This window comes from Takifugu flavidus, chromosome 18, assembly GCF_003711565.1.
Source record: "Takifugu flavidus isolate HTHZ2018 chromosome 18, ASM371156v2, whole genome shotgun sequence".
Taxonomy (NCBI): Eukaryota; Metazoa; Chordata; class Actinopteri; order Tetraodontiformes; family Tetraodontidae; genus Takifugu; species Takifugu flavidus.
In genome coordinates this window covers 9883289-9909696 of record NC_079537.1, presented here as the reverse complement: position 1 = coordinate 9909696, position 26408 = coordinate 9883289, and the positions used below count along the sequence as shown (strand labels likewise).

Sequence of the window (26408 nt, the reverse complement as noted above, 5' to 3'; positions counted from 1 at the left end):
TTTTTAACCCCTCGCGATCGGACGAGGTTGACGGCGACGACGAGGAATCTTTGTCAACTTTAAAGCACCTGTCTGAAGTGCCCCCCCCCCCCCCCCCCGTGGCAACAAGAACTTTAAGTGCACGTATTCTACAGCAATCATGCCATCAGTCACAAAGGTGGACGACATGGAATCATGATCCAGCCATCAGGTGAAAAGCAAGGAAGAGAAAAGTGTTATTTTCAGCTCTGCTGCCGCGGTCCTGTGTTTGACGGAGCCTTCGAGCGTCCCCCATCTGTCCTGTTTTCCATGACAGAGCAGCTGAGCAGCAAGTCTAGTCTCTTTGTACCAACGCAAAAGTATTATTACTACAATAAACATTGACTTATGGCAAGTAAATGTATGAAAAGGCAGCAGGAAGCCTGCCAGTGTCGTGTATACCCTCCATGCAGCTGACATGTCCTTTGAGTGTCTTCTCTTTGGCTCTGTACCTGTCTTGTATATTGACTAGAAGATTAGCAATGGATTCTCTCTGATCCTCTTAAGGGGCTTTTGCTCATGCAGACCTACAGTTGACTCAGTTGCATGCAGCTGCACTAAATAGCTCCACTTACCGCTGTAATCTAGGTTGCAGCTCTCGGTGGGAGAGACCATGCCTGGTGTCCTTCAGGTGAGCAGATCCTCAGTGATTTCCCATCTTGACCTCTGCGGAGAAGAAAAGGATACTATCGATTATCCATTCGTCCATTTTTCGGTAAAATCCGAAGAGGATAATGAGGTTGATATCTGCTATTTGCAGAGTTTGTAATGAATAGCAGAATATTCAGAGGAAAACCTTCTTTTGCTAATCCATGCTCCAAAATGAATTCACGGCCATCCCCCCTACCCCTCCTCGAATGGGACCCACTTCATTAACCTTATCTAAGTAGCGGGAGGTAATGAAATTCCCTGTTTCTGGTCGTGCAAAAGTTAGTTTTCCTAATTAATCAAACACCACCCCCGTTATTGTAACGACTCCCTGAAAATGAGAGGAGAATGAGCTGCGCACACCAGCAGCAGAAACCTGCGCGCTCACGCTTTCATGCATTTTTATTAAAAGCCAACATAAAGGGGAGGCTAGACTTTGAAATAAATTGAAATTGGTGTTTTGGAGGTTTTTTTTATTTATGTTCCCTACAAGAATTTCCATCCTAATCTTTTTTCCCATTCTTCATCCCTGCTTTTGTGATTGTTTACTGTGTCTCTTTATCAGTGCAGTGATGCACGGAGGCAATTTCCCTACCTACATACATATTAATATCCACACAAGACAAGCTCCAGATTAGGGAGCAATCGCTATTCATATTGCTCCGCATGCTTTAATGAAACAATTAAGTGTGTTCTCATCCCTTGTGATTCAGAATGTATGACATGCGGTATCAGATGGAACACAGGCAGAACTCAATCCCCAGCAATCAGTAATAGAATCGGCAAAATGGCTGATTTTCTGTAAATGAGAGGACAATAGATAAGGCGATCCAATTAGCTGCTGAAGCCACATTCTGCCGTATGGGCTGACCAATGTTGCCTTTCGCCGAAAGATTACCAAAACAAAGCAAATCAAAAATCAAAAATGAGGGAACCAAGACTAAAGGGGAGATTTCAGTGATATTCTTTTAATTACTTGTCATAATGAGTCCATTTAGCTCGTCAATGACCCATTTTATGGCATTGATCAGCCATAAGAAGCTCGCTGTCCTTGGCAGAGTCAGTCCTGCAGCTGGTCCCTGCACACACACACACACACACACACCACACACACACACACACGCACACACACACACACACACACACACACACACACACACACGTCCCTGCATTTCCATCTTTGTGGGCACTTTCATAGACATAACACATTACCCAGATAACTATCCTAACCCTAACTACCCAAACCTTAACCTAAACCCTTTAACCTCACGTCCCTCAAATTGGTGGGACAAGCCAAAGTGACCCCACTTTGCTAAAATGTCCCCACTTTGCCAGTAGAATGTAAACTTAAATACGCACACTAGCGGCTAATGTGGTGTTCAGCACTGTTGTGTTGGATCATTAAGTTTGGCATGTTACACTGGCTGCCCACCTTTAATTCACCCCACAGTAGCTTTGCTGGTAACTCCAGTTTAGTGTTATAAGCGTTCCCAGTAGGGCCTAAATCTGAATATGGATCGAGAAGAGCGTGTTAGAAGAAACACACCCGGGAAGCCCTCAAAATTCGGCAGCGCGTCACACACTCGAGATGCTAATTATATGGGGGGAAACGGGAGGATATTCTAATGTGTGTATCAAAGGACTCTGCGAGTATTATGCTGCTCTTTCTGATGGAGTAATTGATAGAGTCCATTCTCTTATGTTTCACGAGCTCATCACCGGCGTGTCCTCTTGTGGAATTGGGAGGTGCTGAGGGTGAATATCAACGAGCAGCAAATTCCATCTCTGGATGATATTGTCGGTGATATATGGAGAAGTGACGGAGCCTCCATCGCTCACGGCCTCGGCTCGCTGCCATCTCGCAGCCTTTGTATTGCTTTTCACAAGAGATGACGTTTGTGGGGGAGGGGGGGTCACGGTGCAGGGGTGGGGAGCTGAGGAGAATCACACCTCGTGTGGATCATATCAAAAGGCGCTGGAACTTCTCCAACATCTCCAGGATGCCGACTCAGAGCCGATCGGACTGGATCCGACCGACTGATCCGCTGCTGTGCACATGAATACGAAGCCCAAAATAGCTTTCAGTGGTCCATTTCAGGGTGACATCTTCTTTCCCGTGCCATCGTCCGTCAGGAGGGCTCGGTTTTGCTGCCGTCAGTAAGATGACCCAGAAATCAGAATTCAGAAATTGCATGGAAATTTCTGCAGACGAACCGTCTCGTGCTGACAGGAATAATCAGGCGCAGAACTTGAGTCGCTTATTTGTATTAACCCTCAGCATTTGGCTTTCACAGGACGACAGGAACTGTTACATCCATCTGCTGACACGCTCGTCTGGAGCTGCCAATCAAAGAGCCCCTCGCTCCGCGGCAGCCGGGTTGGAGGAGTGCTTGTGGAAACAGAAGTAATCACGCCGTCGTGCTGCACGGACGCCGCCGCCGAACGCAGGCTCCTCTACGTGGCCGGAGGAGAGAGCGTGGAGCGGGAGTGTGAGCTGACCAACTCCATGAATTGTGATGAATGGCGTTGAAGTGCAGGCGATCACAGGAGCCAGGTCAGAAAGGTGGTATCAGCGACATGATTGGCTGAGAGTTACATCAGAGCTGGAAGGAGGCGGAGGGACATTTTCCCATCATACATGCAGCCTGTTGAACCCCCAAACAGCACGCCCTCGCACACAAACAAGCCTGTGTACACGCGCGCGGCAAACTTTGAAATTGCCTTTCTAAAAATAGACGCGCCGCAATACTTACTGTACCCTCAACTGCGGCAAACGCCGTCGAGACTTAAACTAAATAAATAAAAGGCATCTCAAGACCGAGAGGTTTCCATGATGGTGGCGAGCCGGCTTCCAGGGAGCTGCGCCTTCGCTCATTCAATATTAAAGGAGCATAGCATGCTTTCTAGAGCACGTGTAATGGTGCTGTAATGACTCCACGGAAAAATAGAATACGCAAAAAAGTTTTCTACAAAGGGTGTGTGAGCGCGCGTGTTGATTTGGGAGAAATAAAGGAACTGCATTAATGCTTTGGCAAAACTCCCGGTATTATTATTTTCATAACAAATAGTCATTAACATAAAGCTCTGCGCTGAAGGGCTTGTTTGCAGCAGCATTCTCACTCCGCCATCCCAAAAAAAAAGACACCAGCACAAAAGTTGGCGATTACATTGTCTCCCCCTTTTATGCAGAAATCAAATTAGAGTAACTTTCCCCCCTCATGCCCCCAATCGTGTCCCCTTTGGATGACCAGAGCAGCCCAAAGTGGATTTCTTATCTAGCGTACAACTGAATTCAGCTTTAAATATTTATTAACTCTTTTTGTTCGGGCTGGAATCTGGGAGATCTTCATTTGAATGGTAGCAGATAAAGTAGCAATATTAGCAGCAGAGTGAAGTGAATGTGTGCGAGAACAATCCTGGGGAGGAACACAACCACACACTTGGCAGCATCGGACCGTAGCGGCTGCTGCTACGTGAGACAAAGTAGGCAGACAACAGGCGCGCTCTTGGACCGGCTCTCCTCGGCGGTGCCAGCGACAGGATCCCATCTTAGCACCTAACCTTCTGGAGAGTCCAACTTTGAGATTTTTTTCATGCAATATTTAACTTCGCCGCGCCGTAGTAACGACCCCTGAGCGCCGAGACGCCGCCGCAGTCAACATTCTCCTAAGCTGTGTGTGTCTTCGCCTCCGGTTCGCTGCCTCCTTTCAGGATCTTCTTATTTAATCTGGCCAAACACTTTGAAAGCCGCAGAGGTGGCGTTTTATTAACATGTAAATCTTGGGCATTTAACCTCTGCCCTGCCGCAGACCTACGCCGTTCGACACTCAATTTCAGAGGTGCCTTCTTGAGCTTTTGTACACACACACGACGGCTGCCGGGGCAGCGGGACACAAATCCTGAGCTGGTTTGGGTTTGGAATCATTTCTTATTCTTTGCTTTAATGCTGCATGTTTTTTTCCCCTCTGTTTTCCCGTGGTTATTCTTCAGGGGCATCTACTGAGGCACCGTAACGACGTTCAGTCACGGTGGCGGTCAGATCTCCTGAGTGACACGTGCAGCGATTTGCTATTATATTAAATAAGTGGGGTAGAATGATGACGACAAGTAAAACACGGGCTTTACTTCGCTGCTTTATTTAACAGGTCGTCTGCCAGGAGGAACCAGATGAAAGAGGGCTTTTGTGGGCTGCGCGGGAGAACAAGCGTTGAAAACATTAGTGCGTGCTGGCTCTTTTCAGGAACAGAATAGATTCATGCTTGATTGTGCGCTTTCATTGTGGAGATGAATCGAGTCATGTAGAGTACACTTGGCGCATTATTCATGCTGGAATTATAGTGTATGCCTATATTTGACTGGGAATGTACACTATATTTTAAAATGTTGATTCAAGTTCAGCTCAACTAGGATATTATGGATGCAAGAGCTGAGAAGAACCTCTTGAGAACCTCCCATCCCTCTACAACAACAATGCTGATCTAAATTTATTTCTTGGGTGGATTTGCAGTTGCATCCATCCAGATAAGCGGTGGATATGTGTTTGAGGAGACAACAACGGGCATTCTTAAAGCTACTGTACACGCTGAAGATGATCTTCACGGCACCCTCAGCCTAGATCATCAGAAGAATTCAGAGAATTCTGTCAAGGATTCTCCAGAGGAACAGAGGAATCCGTCTCCTAACAGATCAAAACGGGTCTGCCATCAGTGTCATTAGCAAGTTCAAACTGTGATGCGGAGGACGCCCATGCTGCCTCCCAACGTTCGCTCGGGGCTTTTAAGACTGAGTCGAATGTAAACAGACCACATCTCTTTAAAAAAGGGACAAAAGTGCACTGTAAATGACGGCATCCGAGGCGAGTCGGACCCCTGTGAGAGGGCCGCTGAGACGTTTCACCATTGCGCTGTAAAGGTTTATTAGAGTGGAGCCTGTGACCGGCTCAGATTGAAATTTCCAATATGCAGAACCATTCACTGCCTGCAGTATGTCAAAGATTTACTCGGTGATCCATATCGGGGACGTGAAAAATGACACAGGTTATTTCCTCCCCCCGCGCTTGGTGCACACGGTGGGGAGAGGGAGAACGCCAGACCCACGGGACCGCACAGAACACATGTTAACATTGAAACCGGGGAGGCCAGGGCAGCATTCAGAGTGCACTCACACCAAGAATGCACTCGCGCAGTTTACTGGAGCATGTCCCAGTCGCATCCGTGCACGAGCGGGACAGAGATACCGTACACATTTTCTTCAATATTTAAAGCAAGTGGGCAGCGCAGCACTAATGCACACTTGTCCCTTTATAGATTCAACACTGATAGATGCAAAAATCTATTTGGCCCTGCAGCCACATTCGCTTTAACCTCTCATTAATCCACTCATGAATATGGAACCGTTTGGCTCTTTTCGACGCCACTGTGAATGGCGAAACTTTGGCCGTCCCCGGCGAGCCTCTCTCTCCAGGTGAGAGCACTTTATCCCCCCAGCTTACCTCCGCAGCCACGACACACAATAAATCACAGTGTGATGCTCTGCAGCCTCTTGGACCCCAATGTTCGTGGCCGAGGATGACTTGTCATGACTCAGCAAAGTCAGGACAGGGGGGGGGGTCCCGCTTTCTGTTTGTACAACTCCAGGAAGAATATGTAAAACACAGGTTAAAATTAATTGAGACAAAGAGGCACAATTCCCCCTTTGAAACAGGAAGGTAGATTAATGATGAATGAGCTGGAAAATGCTCCATCCGTGCTTTGGAAAAGAAAAAGATCGGGTGAAAGACGATGATTTTATTAAGCATAAATGCACTTTAGACTAATACAGAAAGGAGAACAACCTGTGCACTGCAGCTATTTTCCCTGCTTACTCACTCAGCACTTCTAGAAGGGAGAGGGTAACGAGCCATGGACATTATTCAGTGTCTTCATATTGATGGTTGGTGCCAGAGCTGATTCATTAACGTGTTTGCATGGAGCTGCTAATGCACTCTAGAGCCTGATGAAGCTACGACGTGGGCCCAGGAGCCTTTGAATTGTGATTTCTGCACCATAGTGAAGAACGGCCGATTGTTTTCCTAGCGCGGCTGGCCTTTTTCCGAGAGGGTTTTTCCGAACATGACTGGGTTTCTTCGCCGAATTCCGACGCGAAACACGAACACGGGCGTGTTTACGTTTGGAAATGTTCAAGCTGTTTAAAGTCATCCTGCTGGAGTGTTTAAAAGTGTAATCTGGTGAAGTCCATGTCCCACCATCTGCCAGGCCTGAGCCTTTTCATGCTGGATATAGCCAAAGTGTTTCTTTGTCCCAAGAAACTGATCCATAATGTTTATATTTAATAAAATAAGACTCAGCATCTTTGAAATTGCTCCATTAAGTGATCCTAACTTGCTGCGACGGTTAAATCTCTCATTCAAAAGCTCATTTTGTATGCAGTAGCTGAGCGAATATCTCAGCTCTGATGAATTGTGATGAGGCCAGATATGGTGGCGCCGAGCACCATCCGAAAGTTTAAACGTCCCCGCATTGTAGCCAAAATGAGGCCGGAGTCGCTCCCGGCTGTGCGGAACCTTCCCATGATGGCTGCACAACTTCACATCAGCCCTCCTCCACCTTGGAAGCACCTCTCAAAGCGAACCTCCGAGGCTGCATGAATGGTGCCGGGGCTGATTACGGCTGCACGGCTGCATTAGCAAAGTATGATAACAAATGAAACATTCTCCTGAACAGCCCATTAGTAAACCTTATCTTCTCAGAGCCTCCTAGTCGGAAAAGTCTCTCTTCTTCTGAGCTCCTCACTAATCTCCCATGCCTCATTTTCACTTTTCCCCTCATTTATGTACATTCCTAACACCCTAAACCTCAGCGGGACAGTGCAATAGTCCACTTACACTGCATCAACCAGCCTCCGACATTAAGGAAAGTCAAATTCCGACATTAAGGAAAGTCAAATATAATGTCCGTATTTCTCAGTTAAACCCACACTGTATATTTGACACACTTTACTGCTCCTTAAAAGTGAACATTACTCTTATAGTAGCCATAAAATCAGCATAGACTAAATACTGTCTGGGATTATTAAAAAAGAAAAGAAAAATCAGCTGATGCGTAGATCCTGAAGTGGAACGCCTCAAAATAGATGTTGCCTTCCTTTCCTCTCCCGTTCCCTTTCTTTTTAAAGTAACGGTTGTACGGTGACGTAGAATTTCTAGCTTATTTTGCCTTTTAAAAAACAAAAAAAACCCAAACAGCTGCACTTGAAGTCACGCTAAAAGGTATTTGTCTTGGCTCCTGGGGAATCCAAATGTTTCCCGCTGCATTATTTATGAAACCCGAAAGTGGAGGCAGAGATTGTGTTCACCTAAGTGTGATTTGCTGTACGCCGCTCGCGCCCCTTTGCCATATGTCATTCTACCTGGCTGCACCCCAGCCACCTAAAAGCCCAGGCGCGTACATCATCGTCCTACTGAGAGCAGATGTTCGCCATTTTTCTCGCATCCATTTTATATGTGGTAACAAAAGCTCCTGATGGCTGCGTCCGCGTCCCGGAAAAAGGAACCCGCGACCTTATGTCAGCAAGAAAATCTGGGCAAAAATTCCCCAAGCATGGCCGGATGGTGAAAACGCTCCTGAGCGACCTCGATCTTAAAGCGTAAGCAGATTCGGCGTCGGGATGGGAGGGATTAGCAAATGTTTACTTTAGGTACCAAACGGAGACCCATCATAACAACTTTAATGTTGTTTTCATGTAATTTTCATTCTGCTCGGCTCAGCACAAGCCGTGCGCTCTGTTTCTGAACTACCCAAAGTGCTGGGCTCAACAAAACACACACACACACGTGCGTGTGTGCGGCGTGTGTGGAGCCCTCCCTCTTCACGTGGCGAGGGTTAAAACGGGAGAGCCGCGGCGGGATGGCCTCAGAGGTAATTACGTTTCTGTTGTTTCTGTGTCTGCGTCGGGGCGGGGACGTGCACTAATTGCACTTTGCATCAAGGATTACGTAGCGGCTCCTCGTGGGAAAGGCGGGACTCATTTAACGTGCGGGCGCCATTTAAGTTTCATGCTCAGAGGTAAATGACAGGACGGCCCATTAAATGAGCGGCGCTTGCCGTTTGTGCGCGTCATCACTCCGCCTCACTCTTAAAAAGTCTGGCCAATCTATGCGGCTGTACTTAATGGATACCTCAGAACATTAATTTGCCAGTCTAGAGCTATAAAAGCGAGCGCGCTGCACAGTTCTACAAATGGCCCGGCTCCCTAATGACTGTCAATTTGCTGGCTTTATTTATCATTGGCGCAATCAGTAAATAAACCTGAAATTTATCTACCGAGTTCAATATGAGCACTAATTCATCCAGTTGCAGCTTTAAATGGCGTCAACACACAAGCCTGCTGTGGATCTACGGGCTGGTTCACTTTATCAATACATTATTGATTCATAGTGATGAATCAGCAGTATGACTAACAGATGGCGTGCTTATTTCTTCAAGACAAAGCGTGGTGTGTAATATTAAACGCATATCTCACGTTGCTACAATGTCAGCAGCATCTTGCAGGCATCGCCGTGAGTGTCCCGTTTTCCGCATTTGTAGCTTTTCCATCCGTCTTTGCGAAGCCGCGCTGGTCTTCGGCGAGTCGCGCCTCTCGTCTGTCTGCCGAGCGAGGACCAAAGTGAAGCCGGCACTTGTGACGTGAGGGGCTAACGGATCGACACACCTTTCGGAGCGCAAACGGCTCATTTCGCGCGTTTACGTCGGCCTCCCGTTAACGTGGTCAACGCGGTAACTTGTGGGAAGAACTGCGTCACTGCCTGTCTTGTCCTTTGCATGGGCCCATCTGGCTGCCAAGAGGTGAGGCAGCAAACATCGACTCCATCCTTTCCCGTCCACGGATACGCATCCGTCACTGAAATCTATCAAAGGACGCACACACACTCCAGGGTGGTGATGGGCTCTAGCCTCAGTCCTCAGGACGGGAGGACAGATGGCTTCTGATGGCGGCCATTTTCCTCATCGCGGTCTCCGACTTGCCCAACGTCAAGTGTCCGTAGGTACGAGCAGGCTAACGTTATCTGCCATATTCTCGCTGCACACACCGTATAAATGCCGTGTCACGATCTGCTTCCCGCTCCCGTGGAAACGGCGGAACAGGAAAAACCTTAACGCATTGTCAAGATGCAGAAACAAACTTGACAAGATGGAGACAACTGTTTTCCTTTGGAGACTCCGGCTCGCTGCTTCTTACAGACTATTAAACATTCTCTCAGTCGGTGGTGGTCAGCGCTCCGGCTCAGTGCGGTGGGAATCCTCGGAGGCAGAGGGGATAAACAAACTGTGAGAGCCAACGTCTGTGTTGTAGGACTGAGGCTAGACAGCCCGAAGGCAGCAGCGCTGCAGAGATGGAGGCCTTAAACTCCATCTTCAGCAGCTCCCGTTGAGCTTTCAGGGAGCTCCATCCGCCTCTGGCTGCAGACCTCAGCGTGCTGCTGGAGCATCTCTGGGCTCTCGGCAACCGCTCCGACCACGACTTTAAACGCACTTTGGTTGATAAAGTTCTGCCTCTGCTGCTGCCGCCAAGATGGAGATTATGAAGACATAAAACAAAGATTGTTCTCTGCTTTGTTGTGGATTTTGTCTCTAATCCTCAACACGAGGCTGTAAGGCAAAGCGAAGCAGATCTGCCACAGAACTTTGGTGTTTGGCTCCTTTGAGGGTACAAATTCTTTTTGATAAAAACCAAAAAGCTGCAAAATCCCAAGATCCATGTTTTCAGGTAGGGTCAGGAATGGAAAGATCGATAGGATTGAAAGCAGGAAACTTTTCCCGGCTCTGTTTTTGTGCTACATGCTAAAGCCGCTCGATGAAATGAGTAATTAACCGGAGATGACAAGAGGATAAAGATTCAGAAAAAAATGCTCTGAAGAGTAGAGACGTTTCACCGAACACGTCAGTGATGGTTGCCGACGTTTCCTGCTGCTATGCTTCGCTCTCCCTGAGATCTGCGGAGCTGCGGCCTCGAGTATGTTGTTATGTTGGGCTCTTTAGCCTGGAGGATTTGCAACTGTGCCATAAAATCCTCTCTGAACACATGGCTGGTACGCCTGGCTCGCCGAGGGAGTCTGGGCACACTCGATCAGCGATAGCGGCATGGAAACGGTGTCAACCTCGGGGTGGGATGTGCCCAAGGCTGAGTCGACTGTCGGGCGATAGCGCCGCAGCTCCCCGTCCTTGAGCTCCCTTCACAACGTCCACAAACATGTTCTGTGGGTGGCGGGTAATAAATCAGGGGAGCGCTGACTAGCGCACGCGAGGCTAGCCGCGGCTCGGCGTGCACGCGACCCCGGGGAGGCAAAGGTGTGCTTTGAATGGTCTCGAAACAATTTACGCCCGCTAATTTCTCATTTCCGAGGGGCCCAATGAAAGCTTGCGTCCACATCATTGTACACAAATAGCAATAATGGAGACAATGATCATCCGCAAATGAATCCAATTAGGAGGCTGTTATTCTCACGCCTCATCAGGCTCTGTGGCGTCACAGGCACAATTATTCAGCCGGATAAAAGCCAATAAAATGTTGCTGACGGCGCCATAGCTCCCTATTAAACACACATCTCGCACAGGTAAATATGAGCAGATGACAGCTGCCCAGGAAAGTGCGGCGGGCGGGGATAATTCAGGGCGCTGTGGCGAAGTGGAGGGGGATTAGCTGCCGGATTAGGAACTGTAAGTACAATAACAAAATGCCATGGCGAGGGCACAATTACTACTGCCGCGTTGCAGCGAACACGATAAGGACTCCCATTATGAAGGCATCCACTCTCATCTTTTATTTCATTTATTACTGCGGATCAGGACGTGGTAACAAAACATACAGACCTGGGATCAGCGGTTGCGTTTTGGTTTTTAGTGTGTTTTTAATGCTCCTGGGTTCTCATTTCCAACATGCATTTGTTAGGCTCTAGCCGATTTTTTTTTTTTTTTTTTTAAATTGCCTTCTTTGCACCTGAAAATTGCATTAAGAGTTTAGGAGGATCACCGCAAAGTCACAGAGTTTTTTTTTTCTTTCCTCCTGCTGAAAAACCCATCACTATTTGTAATTGAAATCCCCGAGGAAAAAAAAAAAAAAAAGGCAGAAAATATATCTTCCCAGTATCTACTTAACCCAACATATTGAAAAGTCTGCACAGCATTTAGAGTGTAATCAGGCCTCTGACGGAATTACATTAGATTCCAGACTCGGAGCCACGAGACTCTCATCAACGGAACATCAGACGTGAAGCTGTGCAAATTATAGCAGCCACGGTCTAAGGACCCTCCCCGCCCCCCGATGAAGCAGATGGCTGAGAGAACGTGACAACGTTACCTACATCTGTTTTCGAGGTAAAACCTCCTCGCAGACGCAGCCCTGCTCTGCTGCGTGGAAGCGAGGAGAAGCCTCCAAACTGTGCCTCCGCTGGTCAATTAGCTTCAAGTTGTAATCAAAAAGCAGTCCATTAATACGACAACCCGCTCGACTCTGGTGCCGCAGTCACGTTTTCATGAGACCAGAGGTCAGGGAAAGCTATTATTCTAACATGAATAATTAATAATAATAACAGTGTAGTCAGGTCAAAGCTCTGAAGGGCTGAGGTTTCAAATGTCACCGGGCGTGTAAATATTATTGAAGTCAGAGAATTTTACAGCTATCAGCAGCTCACAAGGAGGAAGTTTAATGTAGACGTCGTGTCCCGCCAATGGTTGTCACTATATGTGGCTGTTGAGGACACATTTAAGTAAAAATACCCCCGAAAAAAGTGATTTGTGGAGCCATTGAATAGCTAAGTAATGGGATCATTACTGGGGAGTCAGTTCATATTTAAATTAGGCTTGTCAGAAGAAAACATTCATTTTGATTAATTAATCGCAGTCGTCCCCCCACTCAAAAAAAAATCTCCTCGAAATAAATACTGATTAATTATGGTCTGCGGTGATTGAGGGGAAACAATCATTCTGGTGGTAATGGAGAAGTGACACAACAGTGGGTGGGAAAAAACTCACCGCTAAGGTCACTCAGACGCGACCATCCATCACCGGTTCCTCAGTTTTAGCCCAGCAAAGACGTTACAACCATCAGTGCAGTTATTAGCTGAAATCTAGCTAAACATGGTGTTTCCATCGTATGCTAGCAAAACACCCTTTATTAGCTTCATTTATTCATGAAAAAATGGACAGCTTCAAAGTTAGAAATGACGTCAAATGTGTTTTTTCTTTGCGGATATTTAGCAACGTGACTAGCAACTCTGCACTCTTAACCATTTGGGGGAAACGGTTTATTCAAATGCATGTTTTCATTTTCACCAGCTAATTGAGCTGACTGCTTTACTTCTGCTTGGATAAGAGCAGAAACGGGACATTCTCTTCGGAAATATGCCGTCAGCGAGGTGTGGAACGAGCGAGCGAGCGACGAGGCTGAATGAAAGCAGGCGGATAGCTTAGCAATGGAGGTGAGCGGGAGCCAGATGAAAAACAAGAGCTGAAAACAAAGGTGAGCGAGTCCGCGGAATGGGGAGTCGATGGGGAGGAGTGAACAGATGAGGACAGTGGGTGCTGCATGCTCTGCATGCATGTCTCTCCGGAGGATAATACGGCCCGGGCGTTTGAACGCACACCTCGCATCGCTCCCAACAGGTGGGTCAATAAGGGGCATCTCGCACAGGCAGGCAGGAGCTTATCTTAATTCTGAGAGAGAATATCCAGGATCCTATCCCCACTCAGGCCCCGTAATCAATGCTGACAGGTAATTCAGAGAAGTCCACGAGGGAGCTTACAGCCACCCAGAGCCGCGGAGCGCCCGTGTGGCCCTGCTACACCCAATCAAAGCGCCTGACAGCTGTAATATTTAGCATGTTTTTGCGACGCAACGCGGTCCTGATGGTGACGAATGGATTCGAAAGGGAGGTGTGAAGTTGACAGAGTTGAGCTCCGGAGTGGTTGCTGAGCTTATACATCAGAGTTCGCAGGAGAGGCCGGAGTTATTAGAGAAGAACCCAGACAAAATCGACAGGATCTCACGTCGAAAGGCTTCTTTTTGGGACCTTTCTCAGGGATAAAGAAGTCTTTGTGTCGGGTCACAGCCCCTCTGTTCCACCTCTTGGATCATCAGGACTGATTAATCGAGAATATTGTTTTTTCTCTGTCTTTAATGAAGCGCAGCGGTTGGCCCGTTCTGACCCGCAGTTCTGGCTAAACTGCCTCCCGCGCTGTGTTTTACTGAGTCACTCGCTCGCTCCGTCAAACTGTCTGAGTCAATACCAGCGATATGAGAGGGCGAGTGGAACTCCAGCTACAGCACTTAAACCCGTCGCCGGGGCTTCAGACACTATAGGTGGGATCGGCGAGCCAACTCCAAAGGACATAAAACCAAAATAACGCGTGTCTGAGGGATGGCAGAGCCGTCCAGGACCAGCTGAGCCCTCCAGACAGGTGCTGGCATCTCTCAAGCTTTCTGAAAGCACTCGCTCTGTTCCTTTCCAGCTGTCGGCTCACGGAAACGCAGGTTCTGGTGGAAAAACAAGCGGAATGTGTGTGAAGAATGAAGTCACACGTACGTGCTGGATAAATATTGAGCGCTGCTCTGCAGTATTAAAACGACTGAGCTGAGATTGTGGAAACGGGCCATGAAATATTCATTCTCTAATGCTTTCCTGCTCACAAAATGGACACATCTCGCAGGACGAGGCTGCGGCCCGGGCTTTGGTTCCGTGAACTGGTTCACTTCGGCACTGGAGAGGTTTTATGGAGCACGTGCGGCGCTCAAAGCGCCCCACTGGTGACCGCTCCTGGTGCTACGTTTCAAGCTTAACTGGCCACAGACAACAGCAACACGCTGGCGGTCCATCCGTGACCGACCCAAAGTCCCTCTCCTGTTGCCTGTCGGAGCTTTAGAGCCGCGGCCAAGCGGAAGCCGGCCCGTATCTCTCAGATCTGGCTGTGTTCGGATTGAAACCCGGAAAAGCTTTGACACTTTGGGCTCGGTTGCATTTATTTTCCCACAACTGAAACGTCCTGTCGACAGTCCTGTCGTCCCTTTGAACGCTCCCTCAATGAAACATTCATGCCTGATTTTTTTTTTGTAATTTTTATTTAATCATTCCCATCAAGCGCACATCCCGGGGTCTGGAAGGGATTGATACAGTTTTCATCTGTTGGCACAAGCTGCAACTTTCTCCTCAACTTTCAGACAAAGAGATAAACAAAGAGCGGCGCCATTGTGGCTGCCGTTAACGTGCTTCTAATTTAGGGAGCTATGATTGTATCTGGGTAACGGGTGCAGGAATCGGTGTCTCCCCCGCCGTGCCTCGGCCATCAGATTAGAACAACCAAAGGGGAACATTGAAAAGCCCTTAAACAGTGAGAATAAATGAGGGAGCTAGCATTTTTAATTAAAGCTGCTGGGCCTGGCGCGCAGCAGCAGCAGCAGGCGTTTGCCTTTAACTGTGTAAATCACATTAGACAGAAAAGGATGCGTTTAGTCAAGCCCGAGCCTCCATTAACCGGCCGTGCAACCAGCCGCTCTGCACTCCTACGCAGATATATCCGCTCCGTCTGATGTGGATTTCCACGCTGGTCAAGACGCATTAAACCTTTAGATCTGGCTCACTTCACACGACTCTGGCGAGAAAAAAAAAAAAAAAAAAGCCTAATTGAAATGTGTCCCTCTTGTATGTGCTGTGTTAAATTAATCAGATTTCCACTGCGTGGAACTTCCTGTCGAGAAAACGAGCCTATAGATTTTTAATAGATTCATTTATGTAGGTGGCAGATTAAAGAGGATTCTTCTCATATGCTGGGATAAAAGACAGAACGATGATATCGTGAGGGGGATGATTCTGAGCAGGTGTAACTCTTGGACATCCTCCCTGGAGGTGGGACTCCGATGGGAGTGTAGCCTGCGCGGGCTCATGGGCACTTCGGGCCACCGGTCAAAACCGGTCCTGCCATAAACTGCACAGCAGGAAAGAAAGTTTTCATACAAAAACTACTTCTGAACAGTCTGAAGGTGCTGAAGGACGTGAGCGGGGAACGCCTCCTTTAATGGAACAGCAAAGGTTGGCGTCCCTGATCGTTTGTGGACAACATGAGCAGATTTCCAGCTGCGTCCGACCGCACGAGCTCTGCAGCCAGGTGAGCAGAGAGCCGGATAAATCCCAGCCCTTATTTCAGCTTTACTTCCTGTCTCGACACCACGAGGCTTCAGTATTTATCACTTCTCCCAGCAGCAGCAGCAGCTCGGGAAGGCAATCTCCACAATTTCTACTTTGTGGGGGGAAAAACGGTTTGAACGGCACAAAATGGAGTCTAGAAGTCTCCAAAAAGTTTGTTGATTTACAGTTGAAGCGAGACCCTCAGCTGCCCGACAGTCATAAATGTTGGGATGTCCGTCAAGCCCCAAAGATTTATTCTCGCCATAATTATCGATGTCTTGAGAGGCTTCGGTGTGGGTCCGTTTGCCCGGTGGGTGAAGTTTGCTCCTGACTCGCAGATGCACTTTGTTTCAGAGAGACACAAAGCTCAGAGTTAACCAATGAAGAGTTCATCATCACACATCAAAGCTCCGTCCAGGAGCATCAATGGCTGTGCTGGCGTTGCACATAATCTTCATATTTATTTGAGGAACACTTCACAAGGCTGACAATCTGGCACCCAGATCCTTTTTTCTCACGGCGCTCTGGTGTCACAGCGGGCGACCGCCAGGCTGAGATGATTCGGCCTGAAAGCCGGCGCTGTTTAATGAGCAGCGCAGGGCGCGAGTTCAGAGACGACAGGTGGGGCGACAGATTAATGCTCTGCAGCCGGGGACGGACCACGTTCCAGCCGTCTGGGTGATGGTCACTAAAAAATAAAGGGTGTTTGCGTCGAGGTTTACGTGGCGGCTGCTGCTCAGACGCATCGGTTCAGGTGAAGTGGCGGAAATTCAGGTAAATATCGGTGTTCCCCTGTTTGCTGCTGTAAGCAGCCAGAATGCTGCCAAGAAAAGTCCAGCAAACTGATCTGAGTCATGATCCGCAGCCCTCTGGAAGCTTGGCGCAGCCCTCCGCTCGCTCTGAACATTACTTTTCGGCTGATGTGGCTGGCTCCGTTTCTTTGTGCAATTGATTGTATCCCGAAAGGACACTTCTCTCTCTCTCTCTCTCTCTGACTCTCTCTCGCCCTTCTAACAACTGCATTGTTTAGTCACTCACAAAGATCCAGAATTGACTCAGAAGGACTGTTCACAAACACCGTGTGGATTCATTAATTCATCACGGCGGCCTCTTCGGCCCCCTTCGTGCAGGTCATCGTGTGAAGCACTTACAGTTCAGCGTGGCGTGCACGCCACCGCGGGGAGGCCAGGCTCTTTGAGCCATTTGCATCACATTAAGGTGCCCGATAACGCCGAAGAACAATAAGTCAAGTGTGCAGCCACGCTCTCCGGCGGGAGTGTTATGGTACACTGCGGCCTGCTAATGGTGTGAATGCTGGCACATTTTTATAAGTAGACGCTAGCACGTTCGGTCCAAGTTTGGAACCAGTTTCTATGGCAACGCTATCACATCTCCACTGTCTCGGTGACAAACTGATTTAGTGGAAAAATTAAAAAAACGATGGAACCCAGCGGAAGCCTCATAACTCAGCCTCTGAGTGCCGTTGTGGGCTGAGGTAAGCGTTCAAATGCGTTCAAGCTAGCAGCCTGTCGACTTTAGGAGTCAACACACATCAAAGGAGGTTTTCCTTAATTATTTCCACACAAGGCTGACCTTTGTTCCCCACAGCAGAGCAAACCGGGTCAGCTGGAGGTTAGGGCGGCTCGGCATATGGCGGTCCAAATAATTGATGAGTCAGTCACCCGATTACTTACAACCTGGCTCGGTGTGTGAAGCAGGCTCCCGCTCCCTAAAACTGGCAAAGGTGGAGGATGAGAAGCGCGTTAGGAGATGCGGGAACGGCGGCGCTGAAACAGATGTGGGGATTTTGGGGAGTGAAAAGCCTTCTGTTGCAACAGCTGCACGCTGACTCGAGAGGCGGTTGGAAATGAGCGCCTATTTCCTCGCTCGTGAGGGGATCGTGAATCGGAGTCAACTGTACAACATGCCCGAGTGCAAATATCATGGCCGAACATATATGAGATCACTAAATATGTGTTTACCAGAGCTATTTTGCCCGAGGACCTAAGAAAAGTGGTAATAATAAGCGCCAGAACATTGTTTCGCTCATAAATCTAATGGCAGAGGCCGCTCTACTCTGCTGACCCAACTAACCTTGTTATTTAGGCCTGCTATTTATAGAAGCCGCCCATCAGCCATCAGGCTCTTCTATGGATCTGCCTCAATAGGAAGCAATCGGCTCTCTTTCACCGATCCACCGGACATTTGTGGAACTGTGACTGTCAGGCCTCAACAGGCCGATTAAAGAACGACCTTCCCACAGCAGCGAATCGAAGCGAAGCGTGGATGAACCCTCCAACGGCTGATTGTGCTGCTTTCACTTGGGCCGATTGTACACTTAAGGAAATGTTTGTTGGGCCCAGGTGATCGGATGCACGGAGCTAACCATCAATCTCCATGGCTAGATGTGTTATTTTACCAAAACAAAAGGGTGGATGTCATTCTGAGCATCTCCAGGTCACTTGATTCAGCTCTAAATGGAATGAGGCCAGTAAAAAATAAAATAAAACAAAAAATAAGGAGGAATCAGTTTAATGATTGGAAAACATGCATGTAACTAAGGACAGAACCCTGTGGGATGCCGCTATGCTGAGCTGCTGCCACAGTCTAGTTAATTTAATAAGATTCTGATAACAAATACGCACAATTCCTCAATTATCAACAGGTTTCATCGAGGTTTATTCACTAATTTAGTCTAATCAATCAATAGCATCATCCAAGTCTCTTCTGCTGATGCTGATTGGCAGGACGTCCTTCGACAGGCTGGAGATCTGAGGCTGAACGTCTTTTATTAGGTCGCGTGTAAACGGCTGCTTTTTAATTCCGATCTGCCTCGTGAATTAGCATTTTGATCATCATCGTCAGATCTGCGGTCCACCAACGGCACTGAGCTAATGGGAGATCAACTCTTTGATTTGTCTCTTTTCTCTTTGGGGGGTTCTTAGAGCACCTGACTGATTAGCCAATTACCGTTGGTATGCTAACACAACGGTGCTGTCATGAGGACTGAGTCTAGCAGCTCTCAGCCTTGCTGATGGACAACAGGAGGGGACGCAGACATCTGGAGACATTTAAAGCTACAGGCGAATATTGCTTGAGTTGCAGGACGCAGGCTTATTATTCAGTGGGACGAAGGCCGCATATTGATTATTATGATGCGCCCTTGCAGTGCTTAATGAAACACGCACGCTGCGCTATTAAAGTGAAATAGTGGTTTGGGGCTTTATCTGTGGAGAATGTCCACTTTAAAGGCCGCAGCTTTAAATTTCCTAGCGGGTTTGAGGAGGCGAATCGTCCTGTCATGCTGAGATTCTCCGATAATCTGCAGCCCCACTAAAACCTGATAGAAGCATCTGCGCAAAAGAGGAGGGGAAATAAGAAAAAAAAATGGTGTCTGTTTAAATTGTCTTTAATTTGAAAGAGTGACAGGATCCAATTTTAAATGCATTTTCTTATTTTGTGGACTTTGACTGCCTCGGACTTTACAGACATACTCTCTGAGCTTTGTATTTCCCCAAGGATCCAATTAATGTGATTGGTGTCCTATCTTTTCAGTGAGATGCGTGTGTGTGTGTGTGTGTGTGTGTGTGTGTGTGTGTGTGTGTGTGTGTATCTGAGGGAGAGAGAGAGAGTATATGTCATCACTCAGACTTTCTTAAAGGAGTAGTTGTCACTTTCCACATTTATATCCACAGCGATGCTCAGATATTAACCCAAATAGCCTCGTATGCTAATCTTGCTCTCTATAAAGGCCTAAACACGTTTAGAAATGTGGAAGAGTCAGATATTACCGCCTGGTAACGCCTTAATCACACAATGGAATCCCTCAATGGAGCCTGACTGTTGGAGAATGGTGATAAATAACAACAGCGCTGATATATGATGTTCTATATCAGGACCCTTCGAGTCTGTAAATACAGAAAATGTTGAATGGTTAAGCGAGCTGACATTGATACAGTGGAAATGGGCGGCCAGCGCGCTCTTTCTGATCATTAAGGCGACTGTCACGGATCAGCTTTAATGGCCTCTCTCATACAGGAGATTCATCATGAAGAGCAGGTGCCTGCATGTTTCCGCCACGCTTTGCATCCCAGCATGTAATTACTGTGCGGAGGAGTTGGCGAGGAAGAGGAAGAGGAAGAGGCAGAGCGGCGCTCGCTGCCACTCCGTGATGCTTGTTTACTGAAGGGATTCATCTATCATAAGGCAGTCGGCAGGTAACTGGGGAAACGACGCAGAAATGTTGCTAGCAGCCCCGGGTGGGTTCAGTTTTGTTTATTTCTTTATTAATTATGCCAGCGCTTGAATCCCCAGATCTCTTTTTTGATCCCCGCAATCTGTCAACTGTACCCTGGCTGCGCGTGCGAGTGAGCGCGTGCACGGACAGGAGCTACAATACTCCTGTGGTCTAATCAGTTGGTGGGGAATATGAAAAGAATCCCCCAAAAGTCATCTGGCAACGTTCCTCTGAAATGTAGCAAAGATGCTAGCAGGCAAAAACAAAGATGTTGGCTTATTCTCCAAGTGTGCCCTGGAATCCACCACTGCCAGTTAGGCTAACCGCTAAGCACAAATGTATCGTTCTTGGTCATCAGAGTGGCCCCCGGCGCCAGGTAGAAGCACGGCAACGGCTCCGACGGGTCGGCGGGTTCTGCATTGTAAGTCTTATCTGGTAGCTACAGCCTTCATTGGCGATTGGAAATACTCAGCGACTTCCTCCCCCGCTCAAACCCTTTAAGTTGATAGCGTTTCCTTTCCCCGGTTGCGGCGTTGATGACCCTGACTTTTACAACACAGAGAGAACATCACAGGTTCGGCCTCTGCGGCTTTGCTCTGTGAAGATTAGACGGTTTATTAAATACATGAGCAACGAGTGACAGCGCGTGTGAATCCAAGCTCCGACCATGCAGCACCAGAAGCTGCCGTTGGACTTTTACAGCTCTGCTGTGGCGATGTGGAGCGGGGCGCCGCCACGCTGCTGTGCCATATGTCCCCCGCTTCTTTCTATCATCATTAACGACTGGCTTTGATTACACTTCACACACAGTTAACTACGCAACCAGTGTGTTTAGGTGCAACTTTTCAAACAACAGGACATCACAAACAGGGGCCGTGCTTCTAATGAATCTCTTTTTTCCTCTACGGCGTCTGTACGACCACGACGTGCGCGCATAAAAATGCAAACAGTGGGTGCAGCAAGCATCACACCAGCCACATAACGCATAACAGATGGAGATCCAGGTCTGTCGGAGAAGAATTTTTGATGCTCTAATGTATCAAATGCAACGTGAGCTTCCATTTCCATTTAGAAAGGGTTGGTCACATTTCCAAAACTGCTGTCCCCCGGGGGTATCCGTCTCTCTCAAACAGCAATTTATTGAACCGGGCAGCCTCATCTTTCCCACCCCTCACCGTCATGAGAAGCTGTAATTCTCTCTCAGTATCCTTGGCACGATCTCCCTCCCTCTCTTCCCCACAAAGAAGCGAGCTAAGGCAACTTGCATACAAAATAGCTGACTCAAACATCCAGCTGCATAATCAAGATAAGGGAGACGGGGACAGGAAGAGGAAGACGGGGAGGCTAATGTGAAAGACAGCCTCAGCAACAGCGCCCAGGTTTACGAACGCTCGGAACTTTTGCAGTTAAAAAAAAAGAGAAAAAAGAAAGAAAAGTTGTGGAATAATTCAAGCTGATTGGAAAAGCTGCTCTGAGGCCGAGCTGCTGAGGCAAATGGCCGGAACAATTAATACGGTGGCAAAAGTTCAGTGGGGTAAATCAGGCTGCTCAGGCTGCCTCGATTATTGTCCCCTTCTTATTTTTTTGTATGAGCTGGAGAGTAAAATTCAGCCAAACCCAGATGATGCAGCAGAACCGCGATTCAAATATTCATCTGATCAAGAAAAATCACACTACCCAGCTAGTGTGTGTGTGTCTCTGTGTGTCTCTGTGTGTGTCTGTGTGTGTGTGTGTGTGTGTTTCCCAGACAGATGGCACAGACACGCTAAAATCCTCCTAATCTGAATGAGGCAGGACAAGGCTACTCCACTATGAGCAGGCTACCGCACCAGCCTGTGCATGTGCACGATAAAACACCCTCCATGCTGCAAATTCTCACACTTCTGGGCAGAGAATCCTCCCAACGTCCCTCCGAGGAAGGTCTTGGGTGTCCTTACATCAGACTGTGAGGAGATGGGATGAGATCAACTTGGCTTTGGACTAAAAGGTGCGTGTGGAGCTGTCCGCGGTGCTGAAGCGGCTCCTGCGGCTCAGCCCTCCTCGAGCTTCACAATGTCCAAAGTGTCCCCTCGGTCCTCTGCTGAGGAAGTTAAAGGCAAAAGCAAACACGCAGTGGGAGGAAGTGGACCTCCGGGGTGGGAAAAACTTCAAATCCGTGCGTGCGTCACACGATAAAGCGCAGTCAAAGCAAAGAAAAGTGGCCCCCGCGTCCCGCGCGCGCCGCACTCCGCGCCGATTCCCAAAGACTTCGCACCTTTTCCGAGTTTCTTCTCCTCTGATATATTCAGCTCATGTTCGCCAGCGCGTTTTTGCAAAGGTGCGCAGGCACCGGCGTGACGGGGGACGCGAGAGTTGGAATTTTCTCTTCCCCGTCCCGACAACCCAAATGTCATTTCAAGAGATTAGAAGCAGACGCTGCTCCACGTAACTGCAAATGTAAAGAAAGTCCCCCCCATGTGAACATGTAAGATGGAGCAGAAGCCGCTTACCTGCCTGGAGCTCGCGGAGCAGGAGCCTCGTCCTGGTGCGACGCTGGCTGCTCACTGTAGGTCGCGAACACGGGTCATTTTCACATGAATCATTGCTGCTAGATTAAAGCAAGCGGGGAGGGGGGGGGGGGGGGGGGGCAAACAAAAGAATTCCAGATTTCTGGTTCCGTGCGAGAGGCGCGCGGAACTGCGTCGGGCTGCGTCAGGAGAGTCTCAAAGATCCACGGAGCGCTGAGTGATTCGGTTCAGGGCTGAGCTCCTTTCACCGCCCTGCCTGGCTTCTCCTCTTCCACTGAGATCTGACAGCGGAGTTGAACCACAGTCGCGTTGGGGGGGGGGGGGGGGGGGGGGCGGACGCGCTCAACACCGAGTGCGAGAGGAGCGTGCGCTGATCCTCCTGCAGCCGAGGCAAAGTTTAAATCTCATAATAAGATTGTTTGTCACCGTGAGGCTATAAATGGTGACGGGTTCATCGCGGATCCTCTAAAGGGTTATTGGCAACTTGTATAGTCGCTGCTGAAAAGTGAAGTTAATTAAGACTCGGCGACGTCACCCGGTTAGTGTCGAGTCATTAATTCTACGGCAAACTTTTCTTGTTTCCCCTCCCGTGCGTGCGTGCGTGCGCGCTGCCCGCACCGCGGCGCCGGGGCGTGGATTTGTATCGCTCAATTTCACAACCTAGCTGGGGCTGTGTCTCATTTCTTCCCGCATGAAAGGGCGCTGTATTTCCAGGAGAAAGCCCCCCCGCTCCCACCGGCAGGGGGCCCTTTCATAACCGTCTCTCATTTAACTCACCGCGTGGTGAGTTTGACTTAAAACCGGAGGAAAGGTTCCCAATCGCCTCCGGCATTTTGCACCCGCGGACCCGTGTGTTATATTTATGATGATTAAACCTGCTTGATTTGACCAATAGCCCGAATAATAGGATGGAGCTTTTAAAAGTTTGGTTTTTAATGTTTCATGGGGCCATGTGGAAGCAACGCGACCCAGGGACGAATAAACACGCTTTTTACCGTATAACTAATATTTGTGTCCCATCTGGACTCCCTGCAGCCTCGTATGCGCGGCACATAGCAGCCATTGTCCTTGGACCCTCGATTAGCCACAGGCTGCTGTGTTATGACACGTGCATGGGCGTGCTGATGGAGGATGAAGCCATTAAGGAATCCCCTCAGACAAGTGAAGGATGGGCACATTCAGATGGCACCGGTCTGTAAATTCCAGGGTTAAATGGAAGGAAGGAGCCAGGGCAGCTTTTGAAAGAAGCCATACTTCACTGAAGAGGTTAAGCTTCGGCCCCAGCGACAGCAAATCAATATGTATATATACCGCTGATAAATGGTCGGATGCAGGAAGTTGCAGAGGCCGGAGTCGGTCCCACCTGCCGGCATGTTTGGGAAACAAATGGTGATATTAATAAAGATGTATGGATCATGGTTGAGATGATCCCAGTGTCATTTTTCATGGGATTAATGACCTCGGTGGGGGTTAACAGATGTTCCCTGCTTCCACGTAGCTACGGCGGGTATGGAAAGGTGGGTCCGAGCGCTTCTGGAGCGGGGCTGCTGGGCCCTCGTCTCAGGGAGGAAGGGCGTGAGGACTCGGCACAGACGCTGGACAAGCCGTCCTGTCTGGTGCAGCAGCCGCTCTGGAGCTCAGAGATGTGGCCCTGCCCAGGAAGCCACAGCAGTGGGAATGACAGTCGCACTATATCACGCTGCCTAATATCCTCTCAACCCCCTCCAGGCAGGAGTCACATGACCCCGCACACACGTGCTGTGGCGCCTGGCGCTGCTACCACGCGCCACCTTGTATGGAAAATAATGATAACAACATTAAAAACAGGCCTTTTGAAGCGATATCAGGACCCCCAGGCGCAGAATGAAGGAAGACGGGTCAATGTCACATTTGTGCTGAGCATCACCTTCGCTGCTCCACGTTTGCGCCGACATTCGAATGTTTTTCCAGTCTGTGCATTTGTCTCACCTTTGTTAATGGAGCAGATGTGACGGGCTTCCATAATGAGGCCTTTCAGATGAAATGGCCTCGAGGGCTTCGCCGCTTTATTATCACCTGGGTGTGCGTGTGTTCCACAATAACCCTGATTACTTTAACAAACATGAGAAACAGCACAGAGAAAAGCTCCCACCACCCATGTGACAGGTCCTATACGGTCCTATATGTACAGGAACACATGGAGTTTATACTCTCAATCATGAATGAACGCGGCAGCTGAGGGTGCTGGCTATGCCTCGTGTAAATTATGAGTAAATGTTACAAATGAAAAGATTATGGTGTCATTAAATAAAGTGCAGGTCGTCTGGGCGGAGCCAGGAAGCAGGCAGATAGATGTTAGCATTATTCAAATCCTTCATTTAGTGGCTAAGCCAATTTGGTGCTGAAGCAGGTACCAGGGCTGGCAATAATCTGCTGTCAGGGAGGTGCAGATCTGTCTTTACTCACCAATGATAATCAAAGTTCAACTGCTGGAAGCTTCCTGATGATTAACAACAACCACTAAAAAAAAGAAAATGGCTGCCAGGATGCTCTGGAGGTATCTGTGCTGTTCTGTCCGTGTTCTGCATCAGGTTATGGAGAGGTCCTGAGTTCAGTTCCGAGCCGGTTTTTATGTTCCTTTCATGCCGTCTGCGCTCCCTGCGAGCGCTCCTCCTCCCACCCACGGCCCGTAGGTGTGAGTGCGAGTATTCATGGCGGGCCGTCGTTCTATTTCAGCACCTGGCACCTGGCTCCCGCTAGTATCTACACCCGTCTACACCCTGAACGCCTGCGCGGCCATTTAACAAGACCTGGTTTGATTTCTGAACTGCAGATCTGATAGAAGCCCGACCGAGCGGGCACGTCTGCATCCGCCGCTGCGGACCAGGTCACCGCGGGGGCCGCGGGGGCCGCGTGGCGCCGCGAGAGCGCCATCGACAGATCTCAGTCGTTCTGCCTCCCACAAAAATCAAACCCCACTTCAACTAATGCGCGTTGGGATTTTATCATCATGAGGATAAAACCATCAGGCAGAGGGGAGGAAACGACCTCCTGAGCTGAGGTTTTACCCCCGCTGAAGTCCTCCCGCCTGCTCATAATTTGCACATGCAAGAGCCAGAATGGAATTGGTGGGCGGGTCATCGCTGCCTCTGCAATTAGGTGAAAATTATCTCCGCTCTGAACCCCCTCCCCCTCCTGTCCGCGTGTTTCCAGTGAAGATATCAGACCGCTCAGATAGCGGGAGAGACAGACAGCAGTGGAGAGCGGAGCGGAGCGTGGGCAAACCCAGCCAACACTCGGGGAGGAGGGCCGGGGCCTCATGGTGGCTGCCTCAGCATGACCGCTGGGATAAACACACCACCTACACTAAAAGCCTTACAAAAGAGAGATGCTTCTTCCATCAGCTGCGACATGTGCCCAGCACCCCGTGACTCGCAAATGATGGATGTCTATTTATGGTTTCCATGGACACCGGCTGAAAATACCCGATGTGGGTACTCTCAGCTGTCCCCGCTGAGATCCCAGTCGAAGCTGGTCCGACCTCCCCCGACCACCGAGGACGGCGCTTGCTTATGTTGCATTTATGTCCATTAGCTCGTAAGGGCGAGGGGACGCCGGCTAACTGTTACATCTCACAGATCTGAGATGATTTCTCCTCCGCAGCGGACTCACAGGTTTGATGGGCCATGTTCTCTACCAGCGCTAGCATAAATCTAAACGCCGTCTTGCCCGTTCTTTGCCAACAATCTCGATACCGCAGCGATTCCCTTCGCATTTCTTCTTCATAGCATAAACTGGACTGTACGTCTCCATTTAAATGATCCCATTGTGAATTCCAAGCACG

At 48.8% G+C, this 26408-nt stretch overlaps 1 protein-coding gene across 3 annotated transcripts in view; it reads right to left on the bottom strand.

Moving 5' to 3' along the window:
- elfn1a (extracellular leucine-rich repeat and fibronectin type III domain containing 1a) overlaps positions 1–22872 on the bottom strand; it is a 39690-nt gene extending 16818 nt beyond the window's left edge. For 2 of the 3 annotated variants that reach the window (XM_057014921.1, XM_057014924.1), the window contains exons 1-2: positions 22568–22872; positions 594–684 (exon numbers count right to left, since the gene is read on the bottom strand). The gene's annotated coding sequence lies outside the window, so the exon portion shown is untranslated. Of the gene's footprint in view, positions 1–593; positions 685–21957; positions 22462–22567 lie in introns of those variants that run through there. The other variant, XM_057014923.1, reaches the window with a different exon arrangement.
- Between the last annotated feature and the right edge of the window lie 3536 nt (positions 22873–26408).